The sequence below is a fragment of the Gekko japonicus genome, unplaced genomic scaffold (genome assembly GCF_001447785.1).
Source record: "Gekko japonicus isolate JY-2015 unplaced genomic scaffold, Gekko_japonicus_V1.1 scaffold2678, whole genome shotgun sequence".
Taxonomy (NCBI): domain Eukaryota; kingdom Metazoa; phylum Chordata; class Lepidosauria; order Squamata; family Gekkonidae; genus Gekko; species Gekko japonicus.
This window is the reverse complement of record NW_015177099.1, coordinates 53,708-64,141: the sequence shown is the minus strand read 5'-3', so window position 1 is coordinate 64,141 and position 10,434 is coordinate 53,708. Positions and strand designations below refer to the sequence as shown.

The 10,434-nt window shown below is 46.2% G+C and overlaps 1 protein-coding gene across 1 annotated transcript in view; it reads right to left on the bottom strand.

The window, feature by feature from the left end:
• Positions 1-10,434, bottom strand: part of LOC107124780 (oocyte zinc finger protein XlCOF6-like) — a 94,817-nt gene that overhangs the window by 69,365 nt on the left and 15,018 nt on the right. The gene's annotated exons all lie outside the window — the stretch shown is intronic.

The window sequence follows — 10,434 nt, the reverse complement described above, 5'->3', positions numbered from 1 at the left end:
CCCCTCCTCTCCCCCGGAAAGGCGCCTCTCCGCCTTCCCGCCCCCCCTCCTCCTTGCGCGGCCTCTCTGGCAAAAGCCTCCGCGGGCTTAACCCTTCCAGCGCTGCAGAGAAAAGAAAAACGCCTCCTGCCTCCTCCTGGAGGAGAGTTCCCGAGGGGGTCTGAAGCAGCGGAACGAATTCAGAGACCAGCGGCGACTTTCAGACCAGAGAAGGGTTTATGCGAGGTCTGCGCTTTCGTGTGCCCGGATGCCAAGAAGTGTGCCTGGCACACCAAAGCTCCCACCTCGAGTAAACTGGCATTGGTCTTAAAGGTGCCGCTGGACTCTAAATTTGTTCTCCAGGAGGAGTTTCAGCCGGTTTCAGCTTCAAGAGGGAACTAGATAAGCATATGGAGCAGAGGTCCATCAGTGGCTATGAGCCACAAGGTATAGATAGGAACTCTCAGTCTGGGACAAGGGATGCTCTGTGTATTCTTGGTGCTTGGTACAGGGGGGGGACAGTGGGAGGGCATCTGGTGTCCTGACCCCACTGCTGGACCTCCCGATGGCGGGACATACTAAAACTAAGGACAGCGATTGCCCATAGGGAATACATGAGTGCCAATAGAGAATGCATGATTGCCCATAGGGAATAATGGAGAGGACGCTTGCCCAGAGGGGATATAGGGAATACATGAGTGCCAATAGAGAATGCATGATTGCCCATAGGGAATAATGGAGAGGACGCTTGCCCAGAGGCGATAATCGGAGTAAGTAATTGCCAATAGAGAATCCATGATTGCCCATAGTGAATAATGGAGAGGACGCTTGCCCAGAGGCGATAATCGGAGTAAGTAATTGCCAATAGAGAATCCATGATTGCCCATAGGGAATAATGGAGAGGTCGCTTGCCCATAGGGGATAATGGGAGTAAGTAATTGCCAATAGAGAATCCATGATTGCCCATAGGGAATAATGGAGAGGTCGCTTGCCCATAGGGGATAATGGGAGTACATAATTGCCAATAGAGAATCCATGATTGCCCATAGGGAATAATGGAGAGGTCGCTTGCCCATAGGGGATAATGGGAGTAAGTAATTGCCAAAAGAGAATCCATGATTGCCCACAGGGAATAATGGAGAGGATGCTTGCCCATAGGGGATAATGGAGTATATAATTGCCAATAGAGAATCCATTACACCAATAGAGAATCCATAATTGCCTATAGGGAATAATGGAGAGGATGCTTGCCCACTGGGGATAATGGAGTATATAATTGCCAATAGAGAATCCATTACACCAATAGAGAATCCATAATTGCCTATAGGGAATAATGGAGAGGATGCTTGCCCACTGGGGATAATGGAGTACATAACTGCCAACAGAGAATCCATGATTGCCCATAGGGAGTAATGGAGAGTAGGCTTGCCCAGAGGGGACAGTGCAGTACATAACTGCCAACAGAGAATCCATGATTGCCCATAGGGACAGACCCCGGATTCCGGGAAAGGAGGCTGGGTTTGAACCAGTGTTCCCTCTAAGCTGAGTTAGAGTGAGCTAGCTCACAGTTTTTTAGCCTCTGGCTCACACATTTTTGTCTGAACTCAGGAAGGATGGCTCTAGAGCAAACTAATATACTCAGCAGCCAAATTGCTTGCTCACAACTGTAATGCCAGTAGCTCACAAAGTAGAATTTCTGTTCACAAGGCTCCACAGCTTACAGGGAGCATTGGTTTGAACCCCCCCCCCCTCTTCAAGGGCTTGCTCCATCCCCGGCCATAGACTCCCCACCTGCTGCTCCAGAGACAGGAGAAAGAGGGAAATCCCTGCCTGGGTTCCGGAGTATGCAGTCTAAGCACTAACCAGGGCTCATTCCTGTTCAGCTTCCAAGATCAGATGAGATCAGGCTAGGCGGGGCCGGGCCATCCAACTTGGGGCAGGAACAACCCTAACAAGGGGTGATTTGTGGCCATACCTGTGGGCTGATGGTCAGCCCGTCTCCCCTGCCCTCTGCGTATTCTGGCTACTGAAGATGGAAACAGCACAGGCCACACATAAGAGTGGGAATAAATAGCCTAAGCTGTGACAGGGAACAGCCCTCACAGACCAGAGAGTTGTCTTTTTCTAGGGGGCACAGAACGCAATGTTCCCTCTAAGCTGAGTTAGTGTGAGCTAGCTCACAGTTTCTTGGCCTCCAGCTCACACATTTTTGTCATAGCTCAGGAAGGATGACTCCAAGGCAAACTGACTTATGCAGCAGCCAAATTGCCTGCTCACAACTTTAATGCCAGCAGCTCACAAAGCAGAATGTTTTGGCTCACAAGACTCCACAACTTAGAGGGAACATTGGTACAGAGTGATCTGAGTAATCAAGTTCTGGCCCACAAAAGCTTCTCACCCCAAGAAGTGTGTCAAATTGTAAGACCCCTCAGGCCTCTTGCGGTGGGGGCTGTGCTCTAAATGGCCAATCAGACTCAGTTCTCCATTTGTTGTTAGAAGCCGTTCCCTCAGAGGAGGCCTGGGCCGCCTTTCCTTTGAGGAAAGAGGCTCTCCCCCATGAGGCTGTGTGACCAGCCAGCCATCCTTCTTCCCTGGCAGGAGGCCTGAGAGGGCAGAAGGATCACAAAGGCCACTGGGAGTGGCAGCTGAATGCTCTTTTTCAGCCATTTGTGACACACACACACACCCCACACTGATAATCATTTTAGAAAGCAGTGGAGATTCTGCAGTTCATTACAGGCCCCTGTCAGCTATGCTGCCATAAGGATTGGGGGTGGGCTGCTTGTTCGCTCTGTGTACACAGTACCGCTGCATTCCTTCTTAGCTTCTGTAATGCTTCTGTAACGCTTGCCTTGCAGGTGGTGTGTAGTGTCTGGGATTCAGGGAACCGTGGGAGCGCCTTTGGTTCCCAGCTTCGGCTCTAACGGCCTGGGGCTCCTTATCCCACGCACGGGAATGTGGCTAATTGGCCTGGGGAAGGGAGGTGTGTGCATACGAATACCCTATATCCCATTATGCTTGTAGGGGCGACGCCATTCCTAACAGTGACTTTGTTAATGCATCTATAGCTCTGCAATAAAGTATAACCTTTCTGATAAGCGTGTACTCAGTTGTTGGCTGTGGAACCTGACAGCCCCTCATCTTTCCCCTCAAGGTTTGTGCAATCCCCCTGGGGCCTGAGGTACAGATTGAGTCTTTCCTGAAGATGAAGGGATGCCCTGGGCTCACAGGGGTGGGTCGTTGTGGGACAGTGAACTCAGGTGTTATTCTTCTTCTTTCAGAATACAAGATGATCTTGATAGGCTGGACAACTGGGCTAAAACAAATAAAATGAATTTCATTGGGGATAAGTGTAAAGTTCTGGATTCAGGTAGGAAAAATCACATGCATCATTATAGGATGGAGGAGACTTGTCTTGGCAGTAGTATGTGTGAAAAGGATCCAGGGGTCTTAGTCGACCACACACTGAACATGAGTCAGCAGTGTGATGCGGTAGCTAAAAAGGCAAATGTGATTTTGGGCTGTATTAACAGAAGCATAGTGTCCAGATCATGTGAAGCAGCCCCGTAGCTAACAACTTTTTGCTTGGGGGGGGGAATCACTGTTTTGCTCAGGGGGGCCCCCATTATATGTCTGTGCGGTACTGCCATGCCATGCTCATACTTCTAAATGATAACTAAAAAATAAATACAAGTGGATTGTTGCATATCCGGCAGGGCTCTTTTTGTAGCAGGAACTCCTTTGCACATGCTTCATAATTGATTTTAAAATAATGATGATATAATCCCCCATTTAAAACCCTTTGTATTTATGTGGTTCTCCTTGTAGAAGTGTACTTACATTACTGGGAACCCAAGGCGACTAGGGCCCTGGCTTTCTGGCTCTTCCTGGGCTTCTTACAAAGTTCCTAGGCTAAGAGCCACAGGCCAAAAACCCTTTGGGTCTCGCCCTTCGGCTCGTGCCTCAGGCGAGGTGCTGTCTTAAAAAGAAGCCTCCCCCAGCAGAGGGCGTGGCCAGCAGCTATTCAAATTCACCCAGGCACTCAATTACAGTCAAACAATGCCCCTTTCCTCATCCTATCTCAAACAGCCAGGACTCTGCAACAACTCAAAACTCACCCACACACTCCCAAGCACAGTCCCCTCTCAGCTAAATCACCTCAGCTGAAAGCAAATTAAAAAACACTCACCCCTCTAGAAGCTCTATCTCCTGCTCCTTCTCAGAGCTCAGCTGGGTCAGCTCTTTTCTGAAAGACTTCTGAAATACAAGCAATCATCAACAGATTTTGTTCATTAGGCCTCCTCTACAATTCCATAGGTGTACCAGAGGTTTTACAGAATTCTAGCCGAGGACTGAGGCTCAAACCAGCCCCAATTCTTCGATGGAGGCAAGAGGAGGGAGGGGAGTTCTCCAGAGCAGTACATCAGCTTACACAAACGTCGCTAAAACAGCAGGTTTCCCCCCTGTCTTTCTGTCAGCCAAAGGGAACTACTGCCCCCCCATCTCCCCTTTCTCTAAGCCTCCATGGTTCAGAGCCTTATTTACTGGACAAGGCTTCTTCCTCACCAGCTTAGCGCTGCACACACATCTCCCTTGCAAACAAGCTGCTAGTTAAGACTTGCAAAGGCATCTCACTCAAACCTCAATGGTTAGACTGGGGGCTGGGACTGACTCTGCTCTCTTTACTGCTGCAGAACTGTTACTGGAGAAGCCATCCTTCCATCATCCTGAACAATGTTCCCTCTAAGCCATGGAGTCTTCTTGTGAGCAAAAATCCTACTTTGTGAGCTGCTGGCATCAAAGTTGTGAGTGAGCGATTTGGCTGCTGCATAAACTAGTTTGCTCTGGAGCCCTCCTTCCTGAGCTAAGGCAGAAATGTGTGAGCTGCAGGCTAAAAAACCTGTGAGCTAGCTCACACTAACTCAGCTTAGAGGGAACACTGATCCTTTTTTTAAAAAAACTGCCCCCAAAATCATAACATATACATACATACTAACCTACAAACAGATACATGGAGGTTATTTTCAATTTTACCAATATTTATACTGTCTCTTGCAAGCTTGCCTACATATGTTTATCATACCAGTTATAGAACCGTGTCCAAGTATTCTGGAATGTCGAATCTGTTGCGCCTTTTATCAATAACGTCAATTTATCCAACCCCGCAGCCTCCAAGATTTTGTTTACAAGTTCTAGTTTTGTTGGTATCTCCGGTAATTTCCAATATTTTGCATAGAGAATTCTTGCAGCCGTAGTTAAAAAAACAATCAAATAGTGATCATCTTTGTTAGAATTATCAGGTAGAATATTAAACAACAAAGCCTTTGGTGTAAATGGTACTACAGTCTCTAGTACCTTTTGCAAGATTTCGTGTACCATTACCCAATATTTCTTAGATCTTTCACAATGCCACCACATGTGGTAAAATGAGCCAAACTTATTTTCACATTGCCAACACTTATTAGAACATTTTGGGTCAATTTTAGCTAACCTTTCAGGTGTTACATACCATCTATAAAACATTTTATATACATTTTCTTTATACAGAATAGCTATCGTAATCCTAATATTTTTCTTCCATATTTGATCCCACTGCTCCAATTTAACATCATGACCAATATTCTGCCCCCATTGAATCATATTCCCTTTTACTATTTTATCCACCATTAAATCATCAAGTAACAACACATAAAGTCTTCGTAAAAGCTTCTGATCCATAGATGTCATAATCTTTTCAGTCTCTATAAGGTTTTTATAAAACCCGAATCTCTTGTCTTTAGTAAATCTGGATTCTATTTGCACTCTTTGCCACCATGGTAGGTCTTCTAATGGTTTCAAACGATCTTCGGAGCCAAAAATATCCAAATACCTTCCTGGTAATTCTTCCTGGTATGCATTTGGGAGTGTAATGGCTTCTAGTGGAACAGTCAATTTTGAGATTTTTATATAAAAGCGCTTATGTATGTTTTCCCATACTTTCATTAAAGATGCCCTTATCCAGTGCTGCTTGAAATATTTATGGACACTTGCTTTTCCATACCATAAGAATGCATGCCACCCTAATTGAAGGTCGTGGCCTTCCAGTTTAGTGTTCTCTTATCTTCCAATGTGACACAATCTTTAATCCACGTCAATGCAGCTGCTTTATAATAAAGGTTCCAATTAGGTAGGCCAAGCCCCCCCTTCTTTAGTATCTTGAAGAGCTTTCAGTCTTATTCTGGGTCTCTTGTCTTGCCAAATAAATTTTGATAACGCTTGCTCCAGTTCCTTGAAGATTTTTTTGGTTTTGAAGAATGGGAATTGTTTGGAATAAAAATAGCCATTTTGGAAGTATATTCATTTTAACTGTTGCGATGCGGCCCATCAAAGATATCTGTAAGTCTTTCCATTTCTCTAGATCCTGTTTTGTTTTTCTCAACAATTCTTTATAATTATTCTCTTGTAATGAGCTGCATTTGTTTGTCATTACAATTCCTAGGTATTTTATTTTCTTCTGTAGTTGGAAACCTGATGTTTCTTGTAGTTGAGTTGTCCTCTCCTCTTCCATATTTTTGGTCACTATCTTAGTTTTATTGATATTAATTCTCAAACCAGCTACAAGTCCATAGTCTCCAAGTTCTTGTTTCAAAGTAAGAATTGATTCCAGTGGGTTATCCAATATAAATACTAGGTCATCTGCAAATGTTCCCTTTTAGAAGAAGAAAGAAGAACGAAAAGGGAACACTGATCCTGAAGCCCCTGCCCTTTCCTCTTCCCACGTCTTATTCCAACCCGATCCGTCTCCAGCCTACCCTCTTTCCCCACTTCCAGGTCTGGTAGCTACTCTTTTGCTTGCCCCCTTGGTCTCCCCGACACACACTGAGCTGGCCCCAGGATCCGCGTGTGACAGGGAGATCTCTCTCACACCACTCGCAGACCCGGCAGGGAGGCTTCTCCTGCCCAGTGGTTTAAACAACATCCAGGAGAAGCTGGCCCCAGGATCGGACTGCGTTGGGGAGGTCTCTTGCCACCGCACACAGACTTCTCCTGGTACAGGAAATGGGTGGCTACACAGAAAGAAGACAGCGTGGGCCTGTGTGGGTTCTTTGATGCAGTCAAAGATTGCCACTGCTACTGAATTTCTTTCCACACTCTGAACATTCAAAAGGTTTCTCCCGTGTGGGTTCTTGGGTGCATTTGAAGACTGCCACTGCTACTGAATTTCTTTCCACACTCTGAGTATTCAAAAGAAGGAGGCAAAAATGAGACCAAGCAAGCTGTTAAGCTGAACTCAGGGGCAGCTCGGACAAGCAGAGGAGGGGGCGGAGAGGAGAACGCCACGGGCTGGATTAAAGCCCTGGGTAGGCCGGTTCTGGCCCACGGGGCGTAGGTTTGATACTGGCAACACCGTCCTCAATAATTTATCTACGGTAAGTAACTTTGTGAAGCCTTTTGTACAGTGCTACCCTCTTGCCTGGGTAGAAAAGCTCTCTTGAATCATTAGGTTTGCATTGTTTGTGGATGTCAAACTCAGTATTTCGTTGGCCATGTTAGTTTCTAGTCTGTGTGACGCTCTGCTCTTCTGAGAAGGGGGGAGTGATTGAGGTGGGATTTGTGCAAATGCTTCTGTAGACACCAGTAACAAATTTTCGCAAGCAACCTCCCAACCAGGGAAGATAAAATGTCCTTGAAGCGAAGATAAAATGTCCTTGAAGCTACTGCTGCTGCTAGGAGTGCTGCGATAGTAAACTTTGTAGAAAGCAGGTGGTAGGGGGGAACGAAGAAGAAGAGGAGGAGTATTCAAAAGAAGGAGGCAAAAATGAGACCAAGCAAGCTGTTAAGCTGAACTCAGGGGCAGCTCGGACAAGCAGAGGAGGGGGCGGAGAGGAGAAAGCCACGGGCTGGATTAAAGCCCTGGGTAGGCCGGTTCTGGCCCACGGGGCGTAGGTTTGACACCTTTCCCTAACACTTTATGTAAGCAACTTTATGAGTCTCTGAGTACAGTGCAACTCTCTTGCCTGGGTAGAAAAGCTCTCTTGAATCATTAGGTTTGCATTGTTTGTGGATGTCAAACTCAGTATTTCGTTGGCCATGTTAGTTTCTAGTCTGTGTGACGCTCTGCTCTTCTGAGAAGGGGGGAGTGATTGAGGTGGGATTTGTGCAAATGCTTCTGTAGACACCAGTAACAAATTTTCGCAAGCAACCTCCCAACCAGGGAAGATAAAATGTCCTTGAAGCGAAGATAAAATGTCCTTGAAGCTACTGCTGCTGCTAGGAGTGCTGCGATAGTAAACTTTGTAGAAAGCAGGTGGTAGGGGGGAAAGAAGAAGAAGAGGAGGAGGAGATTGGATTTATACCCCTGCCACCAGTCTGAGCAGACAAGTCTGACGGTCAGAGACCAACAGTTAGATCCAGTATAAGTCAGTATAGGGAAGGTATCTTTCAGTGCTGAGAGCCTGCAGAAGACCAAGGGTTCCCTGGAAGCATCCCAGTAACTGGTGGCCATCGAGAACACCTAAAGAAAGAATCTTGAGAATGTGTCTTTCTAGCACAGTACTAGATAAATAACAAAATAACTGGGTAGCAGAAACCCCGAAAAATGCAGCTCCCTTGAGATCTATCTCATGGCTAAGTGATTTAGAAGAAGAAGAGAGGAGATTGGATTTATACCCCGCCCTTCACTACCCAAAGGTGTCTCAGAGCGGCTTGCAAACTCCTTTCCCTTCCCCTCCCCACAACAGACACCCTGTGAGGTAGGTGGGGCTGAGAGAGCTCTTGACAGAAACTGCCCTTTTTCAAGAACAGCTCTTGTCAGAACTATGGCTTGCCCGAGGTCATCCAGCCGTTTGCAAGTGGAGGAGTGGGGAATCAAACCCGGTTCTCCCAGATTAGACTCCGCGCACTTAACCACTACACCGAACTGGCTCTTTGTCTTGGCAGGAGGGGTATGATTGGCCCTAGGAATGGGGGGTTCTGTTTGAATGGTGAGCGCCAAAACTCGCCAGTTCTGACACAAGTTGACTAATACCTGTATCAACTGCATATCTCAATAAAGAAATCTTACTTCTGGAGAGTGTTGTTCGTGAGTGAGTAAATATGGGGTCTGACACTGGAAAGCCAGGAGCCTTCCTGACTTCCTCGGAGAGGCCACTCCAGAAGGTGGGGGGCCATAACAGACCCAACAGGTGTATGAGCAGTTGTCGATTTTGACCATTGGAAAGTTGCCCAGGCCACGAAGGGTTTTCTGTGTAACAGCCAACATTGTAAATTGAGCCCAGTCACTGTTGGGCAGCCAGTGGTGTGGCTCTTGAGTGGGAAGAATATGCATGAACCATCTACCCTCCGATAAAAAACTGTGTTATGACAATCTCCACCAGCTGGAGTTTTTGAACTGATTTTGAGGAAAGACCAATGTACCATGAACAAAGCTTGAGTCCACTGGCACCCAGAAGTCCAACAAAGTTTTATTCTGGCTATAAGCGTGCACATGGGAGCTTATACCCAGAATAAAACTTTGTTCGTCTTAAAGGTACCACTGGACCCAAACCTTGTTCTGTTTTGCTGCAGACCCACACGGAAAGGAGAGGAGGAAGCATGACAAGAGGCAGTGCTATGGGGTCTTTCAGGAATGGGAAATATGAAAGAGTGGGGAAGAGAGAAATGAGGTGTATCCCACAATTCCTTTTGGGATCCCACTAGAAAATAAATAAATATAGGAGTCCTAAGATTTCTGCACGTATTTCACACAACCCTTCGAAGAAGCCCCCACCCCCACCCCAAAGACTTAATCCCTCCAACTATCTTGAATGTACTTCAGCAGGCAGAGCCCATCCTTGCTTTCTTCTTTGTGGGATCTACTTGAGGGCTTCAAACATGGCTAAAGTTCCTTCTATATTTTGAGCTTTCATAACATTCCTTCCAATTTAGGGTAAGATTTCTCTGTTGATTAAAGCTTTTTGCAATAGTTTATATTGTTTCAATGTTTTATGTGGTCTGTGGTTGTCCTTTAGCAGTGAAATAAGAGAAGTGCTCTTTTCACGGGCTAAGCGGTTACCTGGTTTCTCCTTCGGTGGGCTCTTAGATGTTTATGAAAAGTGCTACTCGAACTCAATCTCTTTGCACACTGTGAGCATTCAAAAGGTTTCTCCCCTGTGTGGGTTTCTTTGATGCCGCTGACGACTGTAACTGCAACTGAAACTCTTTCCACACTCTAAGCATTCAAAAGGATTCTCCCCTGTGTGCATTCTTTGATGCTTTTGAAGCTGGCTACTGTGACTGAATCTCTTTCCACACTCTGAGCATGCAAAAGGTTTCTCCCCTGTGTGTGTGCTCTGATGCTGTTGTAGAGAGCTAATGTGACTGAATCTCTTTCCACACTCTGACCATTCAAAAGTTTTCTCCTGTGTGGGTTCTTTGATGACACTGAAGATTACTACTCTGACTGAATCTCTTTCCACACTCTGAGCATTCAAAAGG